Genomic DNA, 27852 nt, shown 5'->3' on the forward strand with positions numbered 1-27852 from the left:
ACGGGCCTCTCACTGTTGTGACCTCTCCCTTTGCGGAGCACAGGCTCCAGACGCGCAGGCTCAGTGGCCATGGCTCACGGGCCCAGCCGCTCCGCGGCATGTGGGATCTTCCCGGAGCGGGGCACGAACCCGTGTCCCCTGCATCGGCAGGCGGACTCTCAACCACTGCGCCACCAGGGAAACCCTCTCCTAACTTTTAAGGAGGTTCTGTTCCAGAAGTTCAGATAAAATAGTAATGATAATAATCAACATCTACACAGTACTTGGTATCTGTTTTCCTTGGGGCTCTGGGAACAGGCAATTGCAGAAGAAATCAAACACAACATAGTCTCTTGTGTCTTAGCTTGTCTGTTCATTCATTCCATAAATATTTACTGAGTACTTAGCACTGTGACAGGCGTTAGGTAGCTAGTGGTAAACTAAATGGACATGATCTGTACTTTCATTGAACTTACAGGCTAGTAGGACAGACTGACATTAGAAAAAACCCAAATAAATATATAGTTACAAACTGTGATACATTCCAAGAAGAAGAAGAACAGACCTCTGATAGAGTATAATGAAGAGAAACTGAAATTTCATGGAATGACTGGTGACTGCATCTCTGAGGCAAAGGCATTTTAGCTGATCACCAAAGGCCTAGTAGGAGTTAGCAAGAAGAAAAACTGGGGATATGCATTTAGGAAGAGGAAACAGCATGTGGCAAAGAGTTTGGCTTGGTCAAGAGGATCTTGTTTGTTTCTCTCGGAATCTTGTCTTCACTTTGCTAGTCCTTGGTAGGGGAGAAAGTGATACATCTATTCAGAGATATTTTCACAGATGCTGGCAAATAACAGCAAAGGTGGCCGTGTTTAGAAGACACAGATGACTTTACAAAACATAACACCCATAGCCTGCAGGGCTATTCTATAAAATGACTTCTTAGGACTATGGTCAGCTAACCCAAATTGGGCAAGACATCTCGAGCTAGACTGCAGTCCTTCCTTTGCCCCTTTACAAATGACAGGGCACTCTGCTCCAGATTGCTGGAGCTGATCCTGTACAGTGGTTCAACAAAAACAGAGAGAAAAAGTAAGTAAACTTGACTGTCCACAGGCTTACCCTCTGTCCATTCTACTTCGTGTACCAAAGTGATCAAGCAAACAAACCCTCACTAACCCTCTAACTTAAAGACCAAGGGGGCTGGGTGGTGCCCAGATTAAGAGAGGAAAGCTATACAGTCAACCAATGCCACTTTGGAGAGGCAGGTAGTAATAATAGACCTTCTTTTGAGCAAATATGAGTTAAAAGAGGGCAAACATAAATATATGCTGGACATTTGCAAAAAGGTAGATGACAGCATAATTTTGAAGAAGACTCACGCCATTAAACAATGAAATCAGAGGGAGCAACTAGGAAGCATCCCATAGGCGATGCAATGAAGTAAGGCAATTAAATAAGAGGTAAAATAAATAATTTACCTAAGTAATTAAATAAGAGATTTAAAAAATGGTTGACAAGGGCTTCCCTGGTGGCGCAGTGGTTGAGGGTCCACCTGCCGAGGCAGGGGACACGGGTTCATGTCCCGGTCCGGAAAGATCCCACATGCCGCGGAGCGGCTGGGCCTGTGAGCCGTGGCTGCTGAGCCTGCGCATCCGGAGCCTGTGCTCCACAACGGGAGAGGCCACAACAGTGAGAGGTACGCGTACCGCAAAAAAAAAGATTGACAAAACCAGAGATACAGACATAAAGGGAAGACTTCAGAGCTTAGAAAATAACTTAAGGAAGCAGTGCCATTTGCAGAATTTAAAATGGCAACAGAAGCAATAGAAAAAGCAAAATTGATCTTCTTAAAAACTAAATCTTGACACAATGGTTATACTGTCTAACTAAGTTTATGCCCAGGGATGTATTTATCACCTGGAGGCTGCCAACTAAGGACTGGTGCTTGAGACAGTACTAGGTATGTGGAGGTGGGAGTGAGTGAGAGATAACCCTCTCTAAAGATGGAAATATCCAGAGCCTCAGAGATTCTGGGCTCATAAAGTGAAGGATTGTCCACTCTGTGTATTAGCAAGCACCACACGATGAATGTTATCTAAATAACCATGCAGGTAATGTGGATTTTATTTAGTTGAAATGTTTACTTAGATAATACATATGCAATTTTAAAAATATAATACAGAGAGACTTTGTGTACCCAATTTCCCCACTGGTAACGTCTTGTAAAACACAGCCAAATATTGTCTTTGATACAATCCACTGATCTTACTCAGATTTGTCCTGTTTTACCCGTGATAATGTGGATTTAGAGGCACTGGGACCAACACATGAAAATGAGACTCACTTACTTGACCTGATTCCAGATCTAACTACCTCCACTAAATTGATCATCAAACAATCCTGTCAATATATCGATTCATGATGGTGAAAGTGCTTTGGAAAGCTCCAGCTTGGAGAAGGAACTTCACATATATCAGCTCAATCTCGATCTGAAATTCCCCCTTGGGTAGGCATGATAAATGTGCTTCATAAACAGTTGTCAGCAAGGATGCCTCGAGCCTCAAAACTGTATACTTTGTCCAAAACACTGTGAAACCAGTGTGTTCTATTCCATATTCAAAGCATAACATGGGAAGGAAAACAGGGCAGCATAATTTTTTCTTTCCTCTCAGAAGTAACTAGCTGTTTAATGTGGCCCAAAGCAAGGTGTAAACACTGATCCAAGAATAATTACCCTCAGCTTTGAGTGGTATTAAATTATTGTAATCAAAGGGCACAACAAGAACAGAGTGGTCAGCTGCTTAGCTATATTGTATAAATATGGTTCAGTGGCAACTTGAGAAACAATGTGCAGGTATTAGGAGACAAGCTTTTTGCAGTGTTCTGCTATGACCAGCCAAGAAGAGAGATGGAAATTTAATGTTTGCAAACGGCCTTTATTCAGGTGCTCACAACAATTCAGTATGATTTGTTCTGAACATTGAAAGGAAGGGAACATTGAAAATAAATTTCCAACACAGGAAATCACAAATATGCTGGGGAACTCATGGAGTCTCGATACAGGACAGCATGGTTAGTAATCAAGCCCTTGATTCATGTTCTTGTGAGTTGATTCATTAGTTTCCAAGTGCATCTCTGTTTGTTTTGAGGTGCCACTCTTGAGTGTTGTGTGTATTGAGTATGTGCTGTTTTTCAGTTTTAGATCTATGGTTGGTTAAAAAAATATCTTGCCAAATTTAAAACAGAAAGCCTTTAAGGAATAGTTTCTTTTAACTCTCTAAAGTGGTATTCCTTAACCCTTTTAATTCATGTTCCCTTGTAATAGTCATAAAAATATCACTTCCTACTGCATCCACCTAAATCTGATATGAACCACCTCCTGCTTTTTCCCTTTGCCCACCAGACAAGAAAATTCTGATTGCTGTTTATATTCTAAAAAGAGTAGATTTTTTTCATTTTTAGACCAAAAAACTACACTATAATATTGCATGTGCCACTCTACCCAGTTCCAAAGATTATGGTTTAGGCTGTTGACTTTTGGGTTTTGTTATAGCCTATGTGAACACAAGCACTTGCAGACCATTCCAAGAAAAGTAAGTTGCTTCTACTTTCCTTGTTTGGCTGAGCTAAATGGTAATATTTCAATTCATATCATCTCACTGCTTTTCTCAGGAGTCTCTTTCTGATCAATGGGCAGCACCCTGACAACAAAGTTTAATATAATATCTCACTGTGGCCATTATTCTGATGTCAAGGAAAATACGACAAAAATGCAACCTACTGCTTTTATTCATCTCAATAAATATTCTCTCTGGGTGGCACTAACACAAAACAAAAACTGCAATATCAGCTTCAGTTCTATAGTCCACATGGGTATTCTCAGAGGGGTAGAGTTAGAAGGGGCCTTAGAAATCATCTAGTTGAGTTTCCTCATTTGACTGATGAATAAATAAAATTAGAACACATATTTTTCTGATTATCAGTCTAACAATGTTTCCAATATATCAAGGATTTCCATGTGTATTTTTGATGCTTCATTTTGTTTAATAAGCAGATAAGATTTAAATAGAGACATAAAATTTCAAAACATGTTCACAAATGTGCTTTCACAAGAACGCTGTGAGGTAGATACTATCATTTTCCTGATTTTAAAGATAAGAAAATGAGGCTTAGATGGTTTGTGAGACTTGTCTAAGATTCAGTTCTCCAGGAAGTGGCAGAGCTGAGACTGAATTTAGGTTTTGACTCCAAAATCCATATTAACTCCATTGTATTGTATAGTTAGAGGAAAATCAAGCAGATGGTTTCAGGCATCTTTGAACACTGTATATGTTTTCTTTGCAAGCCAGTTGCATTTGTACAAGAAGTAAGCAACTCTTCAACATGACTTTATACGTAGTTCAATCTCATATTTTCACAACAAATTGCAAACTTGCAATAGAATCAGTGCTGTTCAGTGGTTTGAAATTCAGTGCTGTTACTTACTAGGTCTGTGATTTTGGGCAAGCTCTTTAACCCTCAATTTCCTCATTTGACAAAGTGGAACATTAATGTCCAGTGCACAGGGTTTTTATAAGGATAAATGAGGTGACAAGTTTAAAACTTAGCACAGTACCTGACATGTAGTAGAGCTCAACAAATGGAACTTATTTCTGGTGTCTTGAGGAGGGAGGGAAAGAGCAGTACTTCTGGAGGTAACAGGCTAGAATTGTGCTTTGAGGTAAACTTTTTCTTGAGGCTATGCATTCTTAGTTACTAACTCTACTGGTTCCCTGAGGTCAGGAACATAGACTGGCTGAATGGATACAAAAACAAGACCCATACATATGCTGTCTACGAGAGACCCACTTCAGACCTAGGGACACATACAGACTGAAAGTGAGGCGATGGAAAAAGATATTCCATGCAAATGGAAATCAAAAGAAAGCTGGAGTAGCAATTCTCATATCAGAAAAAATAGACTTTAAAACAAAGACTATTACAGGAGACAAAGAAGGACAGTACATAATGATCAAGGGATCAATCCAAGAAGAAGATATAACAGTTGTAAATATTTCTGCACCCAACATAGGAGCACCTCAATATAAAAGGGAAATACTAACAGCCATAAAAGGGGAAATCGACAGTAACACAATCATAGTAGGAGACTTTAACTCCCCACTTTCACCAATGGAAAGATCATCCAAAATGAAAATAAATAAGGAAACACAAGCTTTAAATGATACATTAAACAAGATGGACTTAATTGATATTTATAGGACATTCCATCCAAAAACAACAGAATACACTTTCTTCTCAAGTGCTCATGGAACATTCTCCAGGACAGATCATATCTTAGGTCAGAAATCAAGCCTTGGTACATTTTAGATAATTGAAATCATATCAAGTATCTTTTCCGACCACACGCTATGAGACTAGATATCAATTACAGGAAAAAATCTGTAAAAAACACAAACATATGGAGGCTAAACAATATGCTACTAAATAACCAAGAGATCATTGAAGAAATCAAAGAGGAAATTAAAAAATACCTAGAAAAAAATGACAATGAAAACACAATGACCCAAAACGTATGGGATGCAGCAAAAGCAGTTCTAAGAGGGAGGTATATAGCAATACAATCCTACCTCAAGAAACAAGAAAAATCTCAAATAAAAAACCTAACCTTACACCTAAAGCAATTAGAGAAAGAAGAACAAAAAAAACACCCAAAGTTAGCAGAAGGAAAAAAATCATAAATATCAGATCAGAAATAAATGAAAAAGAAATGAAGGAAACAATAGCAAAGATCAATAAAACTAAAAGCTGATTCTTTGACAAGAGAAATAAAATTGATAAACCATTAGCCAGACTCATCAGGAAAATAAGGGAGAAGACTAAAATCAATAGAGTTAGAAATGAAAAAGGAGAACTAACAACTGACACTGCAGAAATACAAAGGATCATGAGAGATTACTGCAAGCAACTATATGCCAATAAAATAGACAACCTGGAAGAAATGGACAAATTCTTAGAAAAGCACAACCTTCTGAGACTGAACCAGGAAGACATAGAAAATATAAACAGACCAATCACAAGCACTGAAATTGAAACTGTGATTAAAAATCTTCTAACAAACAAAAGCCCAGGACCAGATGGCTTCTCAGGAGAATGCTATCAAACATTTAGAGAAGAGCTAACACCTATCCTTCTCAAACTCTTCCCAAATATAGCAGAGGGAGGAACACTCCCAAGCTCATTCTACAAGGCCACTATCACCCTGATACCAAAACCAGACAAAGATGTCACAAAAAAAGAAAACTATGGACCAGTATCACTGATGAACATAGATGCAAAAATCCTCAACAAAATACTAGCAAACAGAATCCAACAGCATATGAAAAGGATAATACACCATGATCAAGTGGGGTTTATCCCAGGAATGCAAGGATTCTTCAATATACACAAACCAATCAATGTGATACACCATATTAACGAATTGAAGGATAAAACCATATGATCATCTCAATAGATGCAGAAAAAGCTATCGACAAAATTTAACACCCATTTATGATGAAAACTCTTCAGAAGGTAGGCATAGAGGAACCCTACCTCAACATAATAAAGGCCATATATGACAAACCCACAGCCAACATTGTTCTCAATGGTGAAAAAGTGAAACCATTTACTCTAAGATCAGGAATAAGACAAGGTTGCCCACTCTCACCACTGTTATTCAACATACTTTTGGAAGTTTTAGCCACAACAATCAGAGAAGAAAAAGAAATAAAAGGAATCCAAATTGGAAAGAAGAAGTAGAGCTGTCACTGTTTGCAGATGAAATGATATTATACATAGAGAATCCTAAAGATGATAGAGGAAAACTACTAGAGCTAATAAATGAATTTGGTAGAGTAGCAGTATACTCGATTAACGCACAGAAATCTGTTGCATTCCTATACACTAATGATGAAAAATCTGAAAGAAAAATTAAGGAGACACTGCCATTTACCACTGCAACAGAAAGAATAAAATACCTAGGAATAAACCTACCTAAGGAGACAAAATACCTGTGTGCAGAAAACTATAAGACACTGATGAAAGAAATTAAAGGTGACACAAACAGATGGAGAGGCATACGATGTTCTTGGATTGGAAGAATCAACATTGTGAAAATGACTATATTACCCAAAGCAATCTACAGATTCAATGCAATTCTATCAAACTACCAATGGCATTTTCCACAGAACTAGAACAAAAAATTTCACAATTTGTATGGAAACACAAAAGACCCCGAATAGCCAAAGCAATCTTGAGAAAGAAAAACAGAGCTGGAGGAATCAGGCTCTTTGACTTCAGACTATACTACAAAGCTATAGTAATCAAGACAATATGGTACTGGCACAAAAACAAAAATATAGATCAATGGAACAGGATAGAAACTCAGAGAGAAACCCACACACCTGTGGTCACTTTATCTTTGATAAAGAAGGCAAGAATATACAATGCCGAAAAGACAGCCTCTTCAATAAGTGGTGCTGGGAAAACTGGGCAGCTACATGTAAAAGAATGAAATTAGAACACTCCCTAACACCATACAGAAAAATAAATTCAAAATGGATAAAAGACCTAAATGTAAGGCCAGACACTATAAAACTCTTAGAAAAAAGCTTAGACAGAACACTCTATGACATAAATCACAGCAAGATCCTTTTTGACCCACCTCCTAGAATAATGGAAATAAAACCAAAAATAAACAAATGGGACTGAATGAAACTTAAAAGCTTTTGCACAGCAAAGGAAACTATAAACAAGACGAAAGGACAACACTCAGAATGGGAGAAAATATTTTCAAATGAAGTAACTGACAAAGGATTAATCTCCAAAATTTATAAGTAGCTCATGCAGCTCAACATCAAAAAACAAGCAACCCAATCCAAAAATGGGCAGAAGACCTAAATAGACATTTCTCCAAAGAAGATATGCAGATTGCCAACAAACACATGAAAGGATGCTCAACATCACTAATCATTAGAGAAATGCAAATCAAAACTACAATGAGGTATCACCTCACACCACTTAGAATGGGCATCATCAGAAAATCTACAAACAATAAATGCTGGAGAGGGTGTGGAGAAAAGGGAACCCTCTTGCACTGTGGTGGGAATGTAATTTGGTACAGCCACTATGGAGAACAGCATGGAGGTTCCTTAAAAAACTAAAAATAGAACTACCATATAACCCAGCAATCCCACTACTGGGCATATACCCTGAGAAAACCATAATTCAAAAAGAGTCATGTACCACAGTGTTCACTGCAGCTCTATTTACAGTAGCCAGGACATGGAAACAACCTAAGTGTCCATCGACAGATGAATGGATAAAGAAGATGTGGCACATATATACAATGGAATATTACTCAGCCATAAAAAGAAATGAAATTGAGTTATTTGTAGTGAGTTGGATGGACCTAGAGTCTGTCATACAGAGTGAAGTAAGTCAGAGAGAGAAAATCAAATACCACATGCGAGCACATATATATGGAATCTAAAAAAAATTAAAGTGGTTCTGATGAACCTGGGGCAGGACAGCAATAACGACACAGACTTAGCGGACCTGAGCACACAGGGAGGGGGAAGTGTAAGCTGGGACGAAGTGAGAGAATAGCATTGACATATATACACTACCAAATGTAAAATAGATAGTTAGTGGGAAGCAGCTGCAAAGCACAGGGAGATCAGCTCGGTGTTTTGCGACCACCTAGAGGGGTGGGATAAGGAGGGTGGGAGGGCGACGCAAGAGGGAGGGGATATGGGGATATGCGTATGCACATAGATGATTCACTTTGTTATACAGCAGAAGCCAACACAACACTGTAAAGCAATTACACTCCAATAAAGATGTTAAAAAATAAGTAAATAGGGCTTCCCTGGTGGCGCAGTGGTTGAGGGTCTGCCTGCCGATGCAGGGGACACGGGTTTGTGCCCCGGTCCGGGAGGATCCCGCGTGCCGCGGAGCGGCTAGTCCCGTGAGCCATGGCCGCTGAGCCTGTGCTTCCGGAGCCTGTGCTCCGCAAAGGGAGAGGCCACAGTAGTGAGAGGCCCGCGTACCGCAAAAAAAAAAAAAAAAAAAAAAAGGTAAATAAAAATTAAAGCAATATTCACGACATTCCTATATATTTGTGACAAGTTCTTTTCTCGTACATATGGATGCATTTTATGTATGTGAGAAAGTGGTTCCTCTCGCTTCTTTGCTTTGTTAGTTTTTGTAGCTATTTTTCCTTCCTTATTTTGTTTGGTTAGTTTAAGACTACAGCTATGTCAAGACACGGTAACTTAGCAGAGCTCTCTGGGAAAAACGCATGTGATTGTGAACTTCTGCAGAGTTGAAGGAGTGAAAGGAAAGTCCTCGGCTGGCTGATGCACTTGGAGGAAGCAGAGTGTGCTGTGACATCATTCAGTCTGCATCACTGACTCTTGAGATGTCTCTGCTGCCCTTATAACTTAATGTTCTGGGCAGCCCAGTTTCCAGTTTATCAGCAAGGACGATAAATTGCTAATGACTGCTGGTCTCTCCCTGTTCTTAAGTTATCTGCTAACACAAAGGAACAGATTCATTCAATTTGGAAAATGTTAATAAGATGCCAAAAATGAGTTCAGGGAGAATAAAGTAAAGCTTTTTTAAATGGCCGTATCATACTTTCCAAAATTGAATTCCAACTGTCCCTGTTTGTGCAGGTGAATTAAAAGACTATCAAAACCTTAAAAGTTTCTGTTAACCCAATTAAGCAGTGTCTGAATTGAGAAGTGGTAAAGATGAAAGGCATTCATGCTCTATCAAATGAACCTCCATGACAAAAGATAATGAGCAGTTGCTCCCCCCGCTGCAAAAATCAGTTCTAATACTTTGATTTGATTGGCTAATACTGATTTTCTAGGATTTTAGGAAGCTCCTTTAAGTTTACCTCAGTTTTTACTTTATAAGGTTGCATGATAGTATTTGCAATAGCTGGATTCCTGGTGTTGCTTGTCTCTCTCACCACCATACCTCCCACCACCCCAAATTTGTGAGTCCTGTCATTACTTACTCAGACCCTTCTATGAAGAGGTAGGAAAAGCTGGGTGGTGGGACAGAAATCAGTTCGTTTTTGAAACCTGTGAACATTTAGCATTGTTGCAAAAAGGATGCTTGACATAATTCCCCAAACTGAATTTTGGAGGTTATAAACATTTCAGTAATTTGCTTTATGCCCAAGTATTAGTGACTATTCTTATAGAAAAAGTCTCCCAGACATTGGATCCAATAAGAAGGATGTTGAAGATATTGTGTTGTTTTATGGTTTTTGGATGAGGATGTATGTGGTAAATATCTCATAGAATTTTATACAAGGAAAATGTTCTCCTCTCCTGAAGAATTTATTTCTACAAAGATTTATTTATATATGTATTCAGTACTTTTTTTTGTATTAGGAATGAGTCATTTGGAAGCCCTCTTATTCTTTTTGCCTTTGTTGCTAGTACTATATGTAACGCTTAACAGAGTTGTTTCACAATAGCTTATGTATTTAAGTTATTAATTTACCTACTTTTCTATACAGTGTTTTTTTGTATATATGATTCTTTTAAACTCCTCATCATAGTTTTTGGAAGTACAATAGATCAGACACAAGTAAAATAAATAAATACCTACATAGTGCTCAAGTCCATGCCCTCCAGAGAGAATTTTCTACTGGATTTGTATTTTTTTCTAATACATTTCACTTTAGTAGTGATTTGTAATGTTTGTTATACTTGCTTTCTCCGAGTTCTCTTATTCGTAGCATGGTTCCTTCTTAATGGTGGGATAATCATTTGTGACTATCTTTCAAAGCAGATTATTTGATATAGGCATCAGTCAGTCATAAGGACTTTAAAAATACCCTCATTCCTTTTGATTTCATGCTGTAAATTACAGCAAGGAGTATTAAGGACATTTTAGTGAGCATGCCGGACATCATGTAAGGTTTTGGCATGTTGGGCCATTGTAAATCTTACTTCTCCTGACAGCCATGTAAATAACACCTGGGCTAAACAATGCAATGCCTTTCTATCATAAATGGAAGAGTCGGAGTCGCCTTTTGGTACATTGACTTTAAAAAATGGAGAGGTGTTGTAGTATCAGATAGTTGGCATAGTTCGGACTGCTCAAGTTTTCAATGAGTCAAGTAGAAACCCCTCTCTGTCAAACTACGGGAAGTGAGTCTAGAATGGAGCTGAATGCATAATGGCAGCTGCCTTACCCACTGATGATGCGTTGGCTAAATTGCGATTTTATAATTTTGATGTTGATAATTTGTGAGATAAGCTTACAACTTGTGACAACCCAAGCAGTGGTTGTTCAGCTGCCTCAAGGATTTGGGTGAGCATAGCAGGGAACTGCAATTACTTTCTCATCAGATTTCTCATTGGATGGCTCCCTGATAAGATATGTTCTCCCTCTGCATGGTGAGACGAGAAAGTTTTGGCACATTTTTCTAACTGGAGGTTAAGCTGGAGGTGATTGTCCCTCTCTTTGGGTTTTTGCACTTTACTCCTGCAAACCAAAAGCACTTGTCCTTGTCGTACTCTCACCCCAGTCTGCCTTGAACTTTCAGTTTCTTTCTCTCTCTCTCTCTCTCTCTCTGCATGTGTATGTGTATTACACGCGTGTGCGTGTGTCTTCATGCTTCCTCTCCCGTGTCTTCTCCACAACTTTCTGTGCTCCTCTAGATCTTTCTATCCCTCTATCTCATTTCTTATAAAGCAACTTATGTCCCCCGCTCCTAGGCTTCTGTAAAATGTATCCCCATATGTGCTCAGTCAAAAAAGAAAAATAGAGTCCTCTACAATATCTACCTCCCTCAGAAGGTGAGGAGGGTTGAATGCGAATAACTTGTAACTGAAATGAATTCTTTCTCTTGAATATTCTTCCTTTATTTTTTGAGCATTCTGGAAGGCCTTTAGTTTCCCACACTATCTGTGAGATAAATCTTTTTAAACCATCTTTGGCTAGTCAATGAGCTATCTGTTATTCACAAAAACTCAAAGAAAAATGTAAAAACCTGTGTTCATTCTTTTCCTCCTTTCTGTCCCTGACCCCACTTTCTCCCCAACTCCCTATCTTTCAGTATATGTATCTTTTTCTCATACTCTGTTCTTCTCCTTCACTCCTTCTCTCTATTTCATCTTTCTCTCTTTTTTTAAATGATGGAAATTGCAAGGTTTCCTTTCTTGACAGTTATGATTAAAGGACCATGCACCTGCTCAGGTAGAATAAATGGGGGGAATGCTGAAGCAAGTATTTATGCTAACTAATATAGTCTCCTTTCTTGCCTTCGAAAGCAAGCCAGCAACTCAGAAAAGCCGCCCCTCAAGTAAGCACATGGAAAGCTTTTACATTCACACTCTCTCTGATGTCAGAAGAGGTCCTTGCATTTCAGCTCCATGAGCCTCACTGGGGCACAGGTGCTGTTTCCTTAGAGATGAATGGATGCTTTGCTCACAGGAAAAGGGAGAAATTGTCTCTTCTTTGTAAGAAGGAAATAAGAAGAAAAGCAGAGGAGAGGGCAAAGACAAGAAGGTTTTAATAATAAATGGCTTAGAAACCCCGCCTTTCCCAACAAGATCTTATAAACTCCAGGGTTTCTAGGTTGGGTTTAAATATACTTTAAAAATAGAATACCGAATACTCTTTAAGTTTGCATTCTCATTTTCAAAGCCTGCTCCAACTCCATTTCTCATCTCTTTTCCCTCTCTGATAGGAAGAAGCTGTTCTGCTGTGACAACTAGTTAATTAGTAGGTAAATCTCATTGAATAAACATAGTCTTTTCTCTAAAGGACAAGTTGCTTGAAAAGAGGACAAAGATCTCGTCTTGGCTCTCCCCCTCTGTTCTCCCCTCTTCATTTCTTCTCACCCACTCTATTTCCCTTGCCCTAATGGATAATCCAGAAAAGTTTCGTCATTCCAGCTGGTTAATACGTCTCTCTCTTTTTTCAAATTTATTTATTATTTATTTATTTTGGCTGCGCTGGGTCTTTAGTTGCGGCATGTGGGGTCTTCATTGCGGCATGCGGGATCTTTAGTTGTGGCATGCAGACTTCTTAGTTGTGGCATGTGGGATCTTTAGTTGTGGCATGCAGACTTCTTAGTTGTGGCATGTGGGATCTAGTTCCCTGACCAGGGGTCAAATCTTGGGCCCCCTGCATTGGGAGCATGGAGTCTTACCCACTAGACAACCAGGGAAGTCCCAATACGTCTCTTTAAGTCTATTGATTCTCCTCTCTATTTCCTTTTTCTTTCTTGTGATTAATTTTCTTTTTTTCTAGAAGAACTTGGTTGGTTTGTCCTGTGGAGTTCTCAGTTTGGATTTTGCTGATTGCCTCCCTGGAGTGGGGTTTGACATGTTCCTTATTCCTTGCATTTCCTGTGAACTGGTAATAGGTCTAGAGGCTTGATCAGATTCAGCACTGAATTTGGGGGGACAAGACCATGCCACAGGTGGTGTTATGTACTTCCAATAGAAGGTATATCAGGATATCCACTTGTCTCTCTGTTTTGAGGTTAGAAGTCATTGATGATCATTACCTAGATTCAGTAATTCTTTAGTGGATGCAAATGAGGATTTTTAATTCAATCATTTCTCCATATATCAGCTAGAGGACTTATGTAAAAAGACTTCTTCTTGTCAAATGTTTGTTAAGGTAATTTTATCCTATATAGAATAGGCATGATAAATGCTTGTTTCTTTTTCCTGGGTTATAAGTTTTTAAAGTCATCAGGTGGTTTCCTAGCTGCTTTGAAGGTAACCGTCTAGAAAAACCAGACTCAGGAACAGGGGTTTGGAGGCACAGGAAATGCAGAAGTAGGACAGATAGAAGGCAGTCCAAACAGGGCACCTTACTGAGTCAGCTAGCAGAGTGAGCCACTGGTGTTAAACCTGCCTGGGAAACTTTGGGGGCTGGAATAGAAGGCTTCCATGCTATCCTTCTTGAGGGAGCTAGGTGGATGGATGTGCTACACCCTGGCTCTTCTGTCCTGATACGGGCTCTAGAAGCCAGGTAAAGCTGTCAGGTAAAGAAGTGCCTGTTCTGGCAGTTGGAAGTTGAGCCACTGTGCCCTGATGTAATAAGGGTGAGGGGACGTGGATGAGGCACTAACAGAGACCACTGCAGTCCACCCCTTTCCCCTTTTAGCACCCCACATTAGGTTTAGTCTGCCCTGTCACTGAGTCTTCAAGTTGGTAGTTAGTGACAACCGAAAAAACCAAAACACTCTGCATTCCTGTTCTGTAGGAAGAAGCTGACGCTGTTGATGGCGGAGCAGAAAAATACAAAGAATGGAAGTCCTTGATGGCACTGCTGAATCAACCAACCCTTATGTCTGCCTAACTTCTGAACTACCGGGTATGTGAGGCAATAAATTATTTTATTGTTTAGCCATTTTTTAGTTGCGCTTTCTGTAAATGGCATTCAAAAGCATGCTATCTATAATAGTACTATTTATTAACCCCATTTAACAGATGAAAAAACTGAGTCACAGACAGGTTAAAGGAATTTGCCAAAGGTTGATAAGGACAGTAAGTGACTCAGCTGGCTGGTGCTTGAGCCCGAGTATGTCTAATTCTAAAGACTTAATGATATAATCACTATGTTCTTTATAACAAAATGTGAATCTCTAAGAGAAAGATAAGACCTCCCCAAAAGAGTTTCCTCAATTTTCCATCTGTACAAGAGCTTCAAGGAGCCATGCACATGAACAAAACCATTGGAGGATGGAACCTGCCTACCCAACTGACTTCTTGTCATGTGAAGGCAGCCGTGAGTCACCAGCTAAGACTCCTGACATCACTTTATTGATGGGCCAGGATTATGCACAGCAGCCCCCTGGGGGTCATGGGTAAGAGTTACATGAAAAATGCAGCTTGGGCCCAAAGCCAAATTGTGGTTACCTACTCTTACCTCCACAGAAGCCTGGACTAAGGGACTTGCCAGTGGGGAGTGCTGACTTGGTCGAGTAGACCCTTGTCCAGACATGATCTCATAAACCCACTCACCAGGCCAAGCCGGGGCCAGGACAGTGGGAAGGAAAGAGCTGACCTCTCCTTTTGGGGCAGAGTAGTGCCGGCTCTCATTATGTGGGACAGGACCCAACCTATGGTGCTTCTCAGCAATCATTAGCCATTCATTTCTCTGGGGGAGGGGTGAGAGAGAAGTTAAAGCTCTTTACCCTGCACTTCTCAAAGAAAGGCACAGTGTTGGTGGGCTGAGTTGGGAATGTGGAGAGAAGGAAGTGTTTTCTCCCAGGTCAGCAAATTTTTTCTGTAAAGATCCAAATAGTAATATTTTAGGCTTTGGGGGTCACACATGGTCTATGTTGCATACTCTTCTTTATTTGTCTGTTTGTTTTCCAACCCTTGAAAAATGTAAAAACTATTCTTAGTTGGTGGCCAGTCCAAAAACAGGACACAGGCTAAATTTGGCTGGGAGTGGGGGGAGTCTAACCCCTTAATCCATTAATTGCCAAGCCTGGGGTCAACGTTTAATGCCCTCTGACATGGCATCAGGACAGGGCTTTACTTAAAGCAGCTCCAAGTCCATACTGTACCCTAGGCCAAAAAGTCATTTCCATTTCCATATCCTAAATCTACTTAGATCTGTAGCCATGCAGTTCAATATAGCTTGCCAGGGATGATTATATGAAATTAGTTGCCAGCCACCCTAAACATAGTTCAAGTAACACAGTGCCTGCAGTATGCCCGTGTCTCAGATTTGAATATGCATTCTCTTTCATTCTTAAAGTTCAAAAAAACTTGAAAATTAAAATTTTGGCTTGTTCATTGAAGTTCAAAGATGAATGCCCCAACTCCCGCTTTCCTGGTTTGCTCTCTCTATAGTAAGAGGAGACTCCTTCTGCAAAGCCGGGCTTCCCTCTGCAGCCCCGACACCCTGGGCACACACCAGAATGCCCCGTCCTCTTCAAATCTGACTTAATCCTGTGCAGTCAGTAGGACTCACATGATTCTCATGGCACCAGCCCCAAGCTCATCATGTTAAGGAAACACATACACGTGAGTTGAAACTGTTCTTTCTGCCAACAAGCGCTTCTCCTCTCCTTTCAAGCTGGCTCAGTTTCTGGGTGGTTTCTATGATAAACCATCCAATCCCTTGCATGTTTCTTCCCCGAGTCATGTAATTCCACCAGGAGGTATCCTCAGATAGGCCCAGCCTCTAAGCCAGACCAGGAGTCAATCAGTCATTACTCAGCCAGGCTGCACTTTACCATCTTTTCTTCTCAACACAAAATCCCTGCATATCTCAGGCACATTTTCTCACTGTACAGCTCTGTGTCAGCCTCCAGATCTTGATATTCACTTGCTAATTCCTATTTCGTACTGCTTTTCCTGGTTTCCCCTCTCCAATCAATGCAGATATTCTGTGTGTCCTCTAAGTGTTCCAATCATCCAAGGGTTGTTGCCCCATCGTTCTTATTAATTTGCCATTTGGCACTTGGAGAGGGTGGCCCTGGAGAGTTTCCTGAGCTCTCATGTCCCCAGGCTATCATTCCCTCACCCTCTGTGGTCTCCCTTCTTCCTCTGTTGGATTACCTTGGCCTCATCACCCCCTCTGATCTGGTGATAAGTACAGTGTCCCACACATCTCTGGTTGCAGTTTTTTAAGCAGTTAGGTAACAGTATAGCTTTTTTTCCTTTCAAATCCATGTTGAGATCTCCAACCTTGTGGTCTCTAACTTTCTCTGACTTTTCTCCTAAGGCAAGCTTTCATCCCTGGATTTTAATCAGGATGCCTTTTTATATTTTTCCTTTTCCTTTCCCACAGCCAGTGTTCTGACTAAAAGACTAAAACTTGTGTCTTAAGCTGATCCAAATCTCCCCTGAGTCCCTGAGTAAACCTAACTTGTAAAGAAAGCATGTTCCTGCTCAAGTCTTTTTAATTCCTTTATAAGACTCTGAGTTTGAAATTAGCTCCATGGACTTTTTTTCCTGATTTTCATTCTAAGAAGATGCCTTCTTTCCTCTATGATAAACCACCCAACCCCCCTTGCATGTTAGCCATCCAGTTCCACTGTATTTGCTCATTGATAAAATCTGCCACTTCTTGTAGACTTCTTGTAGTAGACTTTCAGGACCTAAAATAGAGGAACATAATGTGGGGCAACTGGTCTAGTGCCTCCTATGATGCCCAGCATGAAGGGTTTAAAGATCAGATTCACACATTAATGTTCTGTGGCTCATGGGGGAATGTAGGTCCTTTTCGTAGTTCACAGTAGTTTTGGCTAAGACACAATTTAAAAGAAAGAAAACATGCCCTAGTCACAAAAATTATTCCATGTAGCTGTAGCTAAAAAGCCTGTATATTAAAGCTTTCCTGTTTGGAGGTGATCCTTTCCTGGATTGAAGAGACTCTCTTCCAGGGATATACCTGTTCGGCTGAGCCTGCTGTACCCAGAGCCATGTCCAGCTGCTGTCCAGACACAGACCAAATGTCCATGTGCTCTCCAGCCGGCTGCTGTGGCCCCAGCACGGCACTTGGTATCTCAAAAACTGGCCCTTGTATTTGCTCATGAGGTTTCCTCCATACGTTGGGGTACTGGGGCTGCCAGTCGCAGGCCTCCTCCTCGCTGAGTTGTTTTTTTTTTTTTTTTTTTGCGGTACGCGGGCCTCTCACTGCTGTGGCCTCTCCTGTTGCGGAGCACAGGCTTCGGACGTGCAGGCTCAGCGGCCATGGCTCACGGGCCCAGCCACTCCGCAGCATGTGGGATCTTCCCGGACCGGGGCACGAACCCGTGTCCCCTGCATCGGCAGGCGGACTCTCAACCACTGCGCCACCAGGGAAGCCCCTCACTGAGTTTTGACCAGTGGAGATCAAACTCATGGAACCAAATTAGGAACAAATTGCAGCATCAGCTTTAGGCCTTGTGTGGCAGGCTCCTTCAAGTTCACAACTGATGTGCCATTTCCCGCTTAACATGGTACACATGCAGACCTTTGCAGCTAACCAGTGAGAAAGAGACAAGCAGCCTTTGGAACCTGGAAGCCAGCCAGTTAGGCCTTGGTGTTCTCCTGTTGAATATGAACAACATCACAGAATATCAACATTAAGGCAAGGCCACACTGGTCATGATGGATCAAGACAAAAACAAGACCACTCTACAATCATGTCAACTTCTGGCAAAACATGACACTGTCCAAACCACAAAATATCAACCATTCCTCTTCTGGTTAATGTGAGTGATTGCCAAGTGTGACTTTAGCCTTGGTCTAGTCTTCCCTCTCTCCAGATGAGATTTGTTAAGATACCCTAAGATAGAATTACCTCACCTCCACTTCCTGCAGCAGCCAATTCAGAGCAGAACTCTGCTTCCTTAAACCCTCTGCAGAATCACCTAACACAAGCTAAAATCCCACAAGAAGTTCTCTGTAACCCCCTATTACTCAGGTGCATCATAATTCCCCATGGTGTGCTTTTTTTTTCTTTTTCTTTGCAGCAAGGAATAAATTCAACTTGTTCAACTACTCATGTATTCCTGGTGGTGGTTGGCTGGAGGATGTTGATACCAGGAACAGTTTACAGCAGGGTCAAAGACACTTTATTCTTTAGTTTTTAGGTGAAAAAACAAAGCCCCTTTCCCTGATTTGGGACAATATGGATTTATTCATCAGCATGGACAGACAGAGCAGGAGACTTGTGGTAGATGTGCTCTGAGGTTGAGAGGAAAGGGCTAGAGACTGGCAAGAGGAAGACAAAGTTTGGGCAGAAAAAAAGAATTAGGTTCTGTGCTCTGACCCTTCTCTCCTAATCCTCCAAGTGTTGGAAGGGGAGCAAAGCCCTGGGCTCAAGGCAAAGCCAGCCTCGGCATTTCGGGCATCCAAGAGTGATCCACTGGTGCCATGCTTCCCACGAGGCCCTTCAAGACTGGCAGCTCCAACTGTGCCATCACATACAGGCGACAACACAGAGAAGTGGAGATGTAGTGCACATAGACACATGAAGAGCCCCAGGCCCAACACATCATAAAGGCAGATCCAATAATTTCCTGTCTCTCCTAGTGGCACATGGAGGTTAGCCAAGGGAGAGAAGGAGCATGTTTGTTTTGGAAGACCCCAGTCAGGAATGGGACATGTATTCCAGTAGAGCCAAGGCCAACCTGGCAACCGCCTTGAAGATTGACTACAACAGGTCACAGAGGTGAAAGCGGAATCTCACCAACGATGCCAAGAACAGCCCACCAGCTAAGGCCATCTATGTAGCACCAACTGAGATTGGGAGAATAGGGACACACACCTTCCCTGGTGGACATTAGGTTGTGGCTGCAGAAGGTCCCCAGGGCACCGGAGTCAATCCAGGTGGTAGGGAATGAGTGTGGGAGAGCAGGACTAGGCTGTGACAGAAACATGCGTATGAATTGACCCCAAAGGTCACTGCTGCTACAGATGGAGAGAACACAGAATGAACAAGCAGGCTGAATTATGATATTGGGTGCACAGATTTCAAATTCAGTTCTAGAAATTTAACACACATGTACGTGTGCATTTGCCTATTCAAGTGAGAATTCATGCCATCACACTGGTACAACTCAATGGAGGAATGGCAAAAGCTCTTCCCTCCTCGCTGGTTCAAAGAGACAAGCCCAGGGCTAGAGACAAAAAGCTGGAGTGGGGCTTGTTCCTGTAGAGGAACCCCATATGTATGGTAACTGTGCATATAGGAACATGAAGAGCCCCAGGCCCAACACATCATAAAGGCAGATCCAATAATTTCCTGTCTCTCCTAGTGGCACATGGAGGTTAGCCAAGGGAGAAAGGAGTGAGAGCTCTTCTGGGGGCTTGCTGTTTAGAGAGGGAGAGAGGGAGAGAAGGAGAGGGAAAGGGAGAGGGAGAGAGGGAGGGAGAGAGAACAGGACTGGGGTGGCTCCTTCCCAGTGAGAAAATGTTGGTGGAAATTCCTCTCTGTGCATAGGTTGAAGTAGAACACATTGGAGTGGGGATGCGTAGGAGAATAGTTCCTCCTATAAAAACTAGCATTTGGTCATGCATCTCATACAGCTTTGAGGGAAGCTGTTACCTGAACTTTCAGCTCTAAGGACAGGGGTTGGGTTAAGAGAAGGAAGAGGATGATTTGGGTGCCACCTGGGTTATAGAATCATGGAGAAAGCATGGCTCTGAAGAGATGATGTAGGCATTTCCCCCTACTTTCTTTTTAAAAGTCTGTCACTTTAAAATATATAAAAATATTCTCACAAAAATTCAAGCACCATTAAAAATTTTAAGTCCCCATTTACCATTGGCTACATGCTAGTCTCTGACCCAGTGGTAAAGTGAGCTCTATTACCCATTTGGGGTGTGTTTTTCCAGACTTTATTATGTACATTTGTATTCCTGTGTGTAACAAATAGCATGTGCTTTCTGTGTCACGCTTTTATTCTTGCACATATACTCCTTGCACAAGCTTTCCAAATTGGGATTTTACTATACATACTGTTTGTAACCTGATTTTCCCCTGAATAATATATTGTGAACATTTCCCTTAGTCATTAAATCTTTAAAAACTATTTTAAATTTTTATCTAAATAATACATATGCATTGTTTAAAGTAGTAATTTAAGACATAATGAAGAACATCTGTCCTCCCTATGAATCCCCTTCCCCAAACTTTTAGCTGTTGCTTTATTTATTTATTTATTTTATTTATTTATTTTTGGCTATGTTGGGTCTTCATTGCTGTGCGTGGGCTTTCTCTAGTTGCAGTGAGTGGGGGCTACTCTTCGTTGTGGTGTGTGGGCTTCTCATTGCGGTGGCTTCTCTTGGTGCAGAGCACGGGCTCTAGGTGCACGTGGGCTTCAGTAGTTGTCGCTTGCGGGCTTAGTTGCTCCGCGGTATGTGGGATCTTCCCGGACCGGGGCACGAATCCGTGTCCCCTGCATCGGCAGGCGGACTATCCACCACTGCGCCACCAGGGAAGCCCGGTAATTGCTTTTAAAACAGCATGTTTATATTATTTCTTAATTTATCATTTTTAGAGATATCTAATAAATTCCTATTATAAAAGAAGTTAGACTTCTTCTATCTCCCATGCTCCTACTGTCTCTCTTTCCATCCTGTGAATATTATACTGATTTTTGATTAAATAAATTGGGTGTTTTTCTTATTATGAAAATGTATTGTTCATTGATGAAGCAAAGTATATGTTGTGATTAGATTTCCTTCCTTGTACAACTTTCCCCCCCTTTACTAAGCTTTCTAGCACATTATCCAACAGGAATTGTAAAACTTTAAAACTTCATGTACTGGTTACACACACCAGGCGTTCCAGTCACACGTAGACACATATCTCCTGGAACCTCCATCTAGACTAGTTGTTTTCTCAGCCTGCTGCACAGGTATTTCCACTGTCCCTCACTGCGTTAGTTCATCTGTGTCTCGAATATCATGTCTCCTTTTTTCCTGGTTTGTCCCTTTATTTTGGTGGAGCGTATCTTTCATTACACTGCTGGTTGCCTAACCAATATCCATTATCCTCTTCTTACCATCTAATGGAATCCTTATATTATTAGGCTTAGCAAATAACGAAGCTATGTTTCCCAGGCTCCCTTATGGATAGGTATGGTCAGTGATATACAAATTTGTGGGATTTCTGAGATAGCTCTTTTGCCCTCTGTGCTTGCTTCTTTCTTCCTCTTTCTTCTGCCTGGAATATGGATGTGATAGCTGGTACTCTGAGAGCTATAAAGTGACCATGAGGATGCATGTACTAATAATAGCAATCTTAAAGATAGAATGAACTGTGTCCCTGATGATATCTTGGAGTCACATGCTGGCTTGACTCTGTACCTCTAGACTTATTTTTACTAGAGAAACAAAGAAACAAACCTTTATGTGTTTAAGCTGACTGCAATTGGCTCTATAACTATACAATTCCTAACTGATAAAATTTCTTCCTGAGAAAGGATGGATTGAGGTAACGTTTTAAAGACATTGTGTGTCTGAAATAATTTTATTTCTTCATAAAAATTAACTGATAGTTTGAATAGATATAGAATCATAGAGTTCATTTTCTGTAAGACTTTTGAATGTGTTGCTTCACTGCCTTCAAACATTCACTGTTCCTGTTGGGAAGAACAATGCCATTCTGATTCTTCACTCTTCTTAGGAGGATCCTTCTTTTAAAGTTGGTATTCTGAAACTTCACAGTGATGTGCAATAAAGGAGATCTCTTTTCATTAATTGTGCTGGGCATTGAATGGGTCCTTTTACACTGGAAGTTCAAGTTCTTTTCTTGTATTATTTATTTAATAATTTTGTTGTTGTCTCTATTTTCTCTTTCTGGAACTATTAATCGGATTTGGTCATGGGAATAGTTCTCTAGTGTTCTAAACTTTTCTTTCTGATTTTATTTATTTAGTCTTTTGGTTCTATTTTCTGAGCAATTTTCTCAACTTCATTTTCCAGCTCTTCTTTTGAATTCTTAAAATTTCAGATGCCTTTTCCCCCCCAAAGCTCTTTCTGGTTCCTGGATTTTCTCTTCTTCTCTCTTTACCCTCCCTTCCACTCTCCTTCCTTTTCCCACCTCCTTCCCTACCTCTTTCCCTTCCTTCCATACACTGATCTTGTTTTAGGGATGCAGTATCTTCTCTTATTGCTGAGGATGTTAATTATAGTTTATGTCGGTCTGTTCTTTATTTTTAGTTTTTTCTGTTGCCTACAAAATCTTTGTTTCCTTTGAGTTTCTTTCTTCTCTTTGTATGTTTGATTCTTGGTCTTTCATGTTAGGTTCTCCTTGGATATCTAAGGATGTTTTTGATGTTTTCATATTTAGGAGCAAGGTGCTAAAAGTTGACTGAAAGCTGTGTGTATATGTACTTGTCATTTGATAGAGTTCATGTAGAATGATTGGCCATCTCTTTGGGAAACCCAAATACTCAACACTTGTGGATCATTTCTGTGGGTCATATAGGGTATCAGAATAGGCCATCTCAAAACATGCCACTTTGGCCTGAGGATTATTTTGAGCTGAAGGCACCTGGGAAGAAGCATATGCAAGGAAAGCTTTCTTCCCTCCCCTATTTGCCTAAAAGCAGGACATAAATTTGTCTCCCTTTCCCATATCAAGAAGGGTAGAATTCTTAATCACCAGGAGAGACCTTTAGACTCTTAGCAACCCAGAGACGGGCACCAAGACGAATCTACATAACAAAATATTAGATAACTCTTATCTTCCATTATTTTCGCCATATACTTACCTTCCCACAGTTTGTCATGCCTAAATGCCTAAACCTCTTTTCCTTTGTCTTATCACTTCTCCACAAATTTATTGTTCTTTGTTGAGATGCTATATAAACCTCAAGTTCTGACCACCTCTTTGAATGACTCATCATTGACTTCTCCCATGTGTATGCATGACGCACATGTTAACACATCCTTTTTTCTCTTGTTAGTATATATCATTCTTTCAGTTTATTTTTCATTCCCAGCCACTGAATCTAAGAGAGTAGAGGAATTTTTTCCTCCCCTGCAATCATTTTTCTGGGACCATTTGACTTCTCCTGAGAAGCATTTATCGGTATCCTCCTGCCTGGCTGCCCACTGTTTAGCTGAGTATTTTTTAAGCTGAGTAGGGGACTGGTGCTCTTCTGGTTCAGTAGGTCGACTTCCATTTATCCACTTAGCCTCAGTTTTCAGTAGATGCCTCTGCACTGCCTGGTGCACTGGGGTCTAGAGACACTGATTCCATTTTTACTCCAGAATAAAGCTCCAGTGTCCTGCAATGGAAGGGGGCAGGTAGGAGGTCTGGCTGGTGGGCTGGGAGGGAGCTGGGGATTAATATTCTGCCAGTGACTTTCAATGCCTCTCCTTTCCCCTCTGCCTTTCTCAGGCTCCCACCTTGTTCCCACCTTCTTTGGCTCTGAGTGTCTCCAACCTGTGAGTCTTTCTGAGTGTCTGCATCATGAAGTGGCTCGGTTCTCACTCTCATCCGTCTCTGATGGTGGCTGGTGTTTACTTTCTTGTATCCTCTAATTCCTTGGTCCATACTCCAGCTTCTCAATTTTGTGGACCTCTCTTGACAGCTTTTCCCCCCATTGTCCTTGTCTCTTTCCCCATGTACTCATTTTAGTGTGCTTTAAAGAGCATACATTTGTATTTTCAGCTTTAAGTTAAACAGAAGACCCCTAGTCTTATAAACAAGCAAACAGTTCAAAATGTGATGTAAGCCTACTCAAGGTCACTCAGTGGCTGGAAGAATTAGAATAGAACTCTGAAGTTTGAGTTAATTGCTGTGGTGAGATTTGCTGATAAGTGGGTTCAACTAATCATCTTTCATAATTGAAACTGAGAGCCTGAATCTTCCTCCTTCTTTTTAAAATTGTATTTTTTTTGAGTTTAGTAAGCCTTTTGTTTGTTTTAACATCTTTATTGGAGTATAATTGCTTTACAATGGTGTGTTAGTTTCTGTTGTATAACAAAGTAAATCAGCTATATATATACATACATCCCCATATCTCCTCCCTCTTGTGTCTCCCTCCCACCCTCCCTATCCCTCCCCTCTAGGTGGTCATAAAGCACGGAGCTGATCTCCCTGTGCTATGCAGCTGCTTCCTACTAGCTATCTATTTTACATTTGGTAGTGTATATATGTCCATGCCACTCTCTCACTTCGTCCCAGCTTACCCTTCCCCCCGCCATGTCCTCAAGTCCATTCTCTATGTCTGTGTCTTTATTCCTGTCCTGCCCCTAGGTTCTTCAAAACCATAAAATTGTATTTTTAAAACTAAAGTCTGCTTTGGGTCTTCCTAAACTCCTTCGGTATACAGGGTCATGAGAGGGTCTCACTGGGACAGTTATAGACTCCTGGTAGCACCAGTAGAAAACTCTCATCTACTAAGATTCCTAACATGCAAGTGTGTCTTGACCTACTGAAAAAGACATCCTACCTGTCAGCCCTCCATGCCCTGCAGAATAATACAGCCTGAGACATCACGGGCTGCAGTTTTAGCAAAAGTACTTTGGAGGGAGGGAAGAAGAGAGGAAGGGGGCTGGCATGCTCCAGGAAAATTAAAGAAAGTCTGAACAGTGAAGCGACAAGATGGTAACCACCAGCAGGCTGGCTAATTGAGACTTGGCTTACTAGGATGACAGCAGAGGAAGAACGAAGATTAACAGGAGAACAAAAAAGATCTAATTGGAAGCTGCATTAACTTTTTGAAGAGACAGATAATGGCTGTGAGGCAGGGCGACTGTCCATATAGACAGGCTCATAATGGAAAGGAAATAGAAGATTAATCCCCTGTGGATTCTCTACGCTTGGGCTGATTTAATATCCAAAGACCTCCTCTGAGCCTGCCTCCTCTCTCCTCCCTCTCAGCGTCATTTTTGAACCAGAAGGAAAGCATTTATGTCAAAAGAAACTTGTGGAGCTGAAAAGGGATGATAACCAGGTGGTGTCAGAGAGATGGCTGCATGTTACTGCCAGGTGCAAAACACCGAGGCTCAGAGCTGCTCAAGCCTTCCCAGGACCTTGGAGCAGACATCCTCATGGACTGTCAAAGGGCAACTGCCTGCTACTTATAGCTGAGCCAGGGTCATGGTATCTGAAGCAGATTCACAAGGAATTTGTCAAAACTATTTTGCAGGGGCTACAGGAAAGAAGTGTAGGGATTTTAAACATAGAAGGAAGCCACAGAGACAAAAACAGAACAGAAAAGAAGTTTACTTGCAAAGAGATTTTGCAAGGGAGTCCAGGCTTTTAAAGGCCACTCTCCAAATAAAATATTTATATTAACAGTTCTTTAAAGAAAAGAAATACATATATATTTTTTTACTGGAGTACAATTGCTTTACAATATTGTGTTAGTTTCTGCTGTACAATGAAGTGAATCAGCTATATGTATACAAAAGAAATGTTGCCAAGACTACTATAGTATGTTTGTGGTGGGAAAACAGCAGTTGTCTCACTTGATTGTCATGGACTCAAAGGTGATTTTATATCTGGAGACATCAGGACTTCAGAAGTCAGGAAGAAAGTTTTTTTGTTGCTATTTGTTAAGGAGTCATGACCTAATGGCTCAAGGTCTCATATACAGGCATACATACTGTGGGTTTGGTTCCAGACCACAAGTGAATATGGCAATAAAGCGACCACACGAATTTTTTGGTTTCCCAGTGCATATGAGAGTTATGTTTACTGTAGACTGTAGTCTGTTAAGTATGAGATTGCAGTACATCTAAAAAAAAAGTACATACCTTAATTAAAAAATACTTTATTGCTGAAAAGTGCTAACCATCTGAGCCTTAGCAAGTCATAATCTTTTTGCTGGTGGAGGGTCCTGCCTCGACGTTGATGGCTCCTGACTGATCAGGGTGGATGGTTGCTGAAGGGTGGGGCGATTGTGGCAGTTTCTTGAAATAAAACAACAATGAAGTTAGCTGCACCGATTTTCTCTTCCTTTCATGAACCATTTCTCTATAGCATGCAATGCTGCCTGATAGCATTTTATCCACAGTGGAACTTCTATCAAAATTGGAGTCAATCCTCTCAAACCCTGCAGCTGCTTTATCAACTAACTTTATGTAATATTCTAAATTCTTTGTTATCATTTCAGCAATCTTCACAGCATCTTCACCAGGAATGAAGAAGAAACTACCTTCTTTGCTCATCAATAAGAAGCAACTCCTCATCTTTTATCATGAGATTGCAGCAATTCAGTCACATCTTCAGGCTCCATGTGTAATTCTAGTTCTGTTACTATTACATCTGTTGTTACTTCCTCCACTGAAGTCTTGAGCCCTTCACAGTCATCTATGAGGGTTGGAATCAATTTCTTCTAAACTCCTGTTAAAGTTGATATTTTGACCTTTTCCTATGAATCACAAATGTTCTTAATCACATCTAGAATGATGAATCCTTTCCAGAAGGTTTTCAATTTACTTGCCCAGATCCATCAGTGGAATCACTATCTATGGCAGCTATAGTCTTATGAAATGTATTTCTTAGTAAGATTTGAAAGCTGAAATTACTCCTTGATCCATGGGCTGCAGAATGGATGTTGTGTTAGCAGGCATGAAAACATTAATCTCCTGTACATCTCCATCAGGGCTCTTGAATGGCCAGGTGCATTGTCAATGAGCAATAATATTTTAAAATGAATATTTTTTCCAATAGTAGATCTTAAAAATGGGCTTAAAATATTCAGCAAAGCCTGGATGTGCTGTCATTCTGGCTTTGTTCTTCCATTTATCGAGTACAGGCAGAGTAGATTTAGCATAATTCTTCAGGGCTCTGGGATTTTCAGAGTGGTAAATGAGCATTGTCTTCAGTTTAGAGTCATCAGCGGTATTAGCCTCTAGCAAGAGAGTCAGCTTGTCCTTTGAAGCTTTGAAGCCAGGCATTGACTTCTCTCTAGCTATGAAAGTGCTGGATGGCATCTTTTTCCAAGATAAGGCTGTTTTGTCTACATTGAAAATCTGTTGTTTAGCGCAGTCACCTTCACTAATTATCTTAGCTAGTCCTTCTGGATAACTTGCTGCAGCTTCTACATCAGCACTTGCTGCTTCTCCTTGCACTTCTATGTTATGGACATGCTTTCTTTCCTTAAACCTCATGAACCAACCTCTGCTAAATTAAACTTTTCTTCCGCAGCTTCCTCACTTCTCTCAGCCTTCATAAAATTGAAGAGAGTTAGGGCCTTGCTCTAGACTAGGGTTTTGCTTTAGGGAATGTTGTGGTTGGTTTGATCTTCTATCCAGGCCCCTAAAACTTTCTCCATATCAGCAATAAAGCTGCTTTGCTTTCTTTATTCATGTGTTCACTGGAGTAGCACTTTTAATTTCATTTAAGAACTGTTTCTTTGCATTTACAATG

At 40.8% G+C, this 27852-nt stretch overlaps 1 long non-coding RNA gene across 1 annotated transcript in view; it reads left to right on the plus strand.

Annotated features, from left to right (window-relative positions):
• Positions 1-27852, plus strand: part of LOC137228596 (uncharacterized) — a 114854-nt gene that overhangs the window by 74488 nt on the left and 12514 nt on the right. The window contains exon 4 of the long non-coding RNA XR_010945311.1: positions 14272-14382. This is a non-coding gene — a long non-coding RNA (uncharacterized lncRNA). The remainder of the gene's footprint in view (positions 1-14271; positions 14383-27852) is intronic.

Source organism: Pseudorca crassidens, chromosome 8, assembly GCF_039906515.1.
Source record: "Pseudorca crassidens isolate mPseCra1 chromosome 8, mPseCra1.hap1, whole genome shotgun sequence".
Lineage (NCBI taxonomy): Eukaryota > Metazoa > Chordata > Mammalia > Artiodactyla > Delphinidae > Pseudorca > Pseudorca crassidens.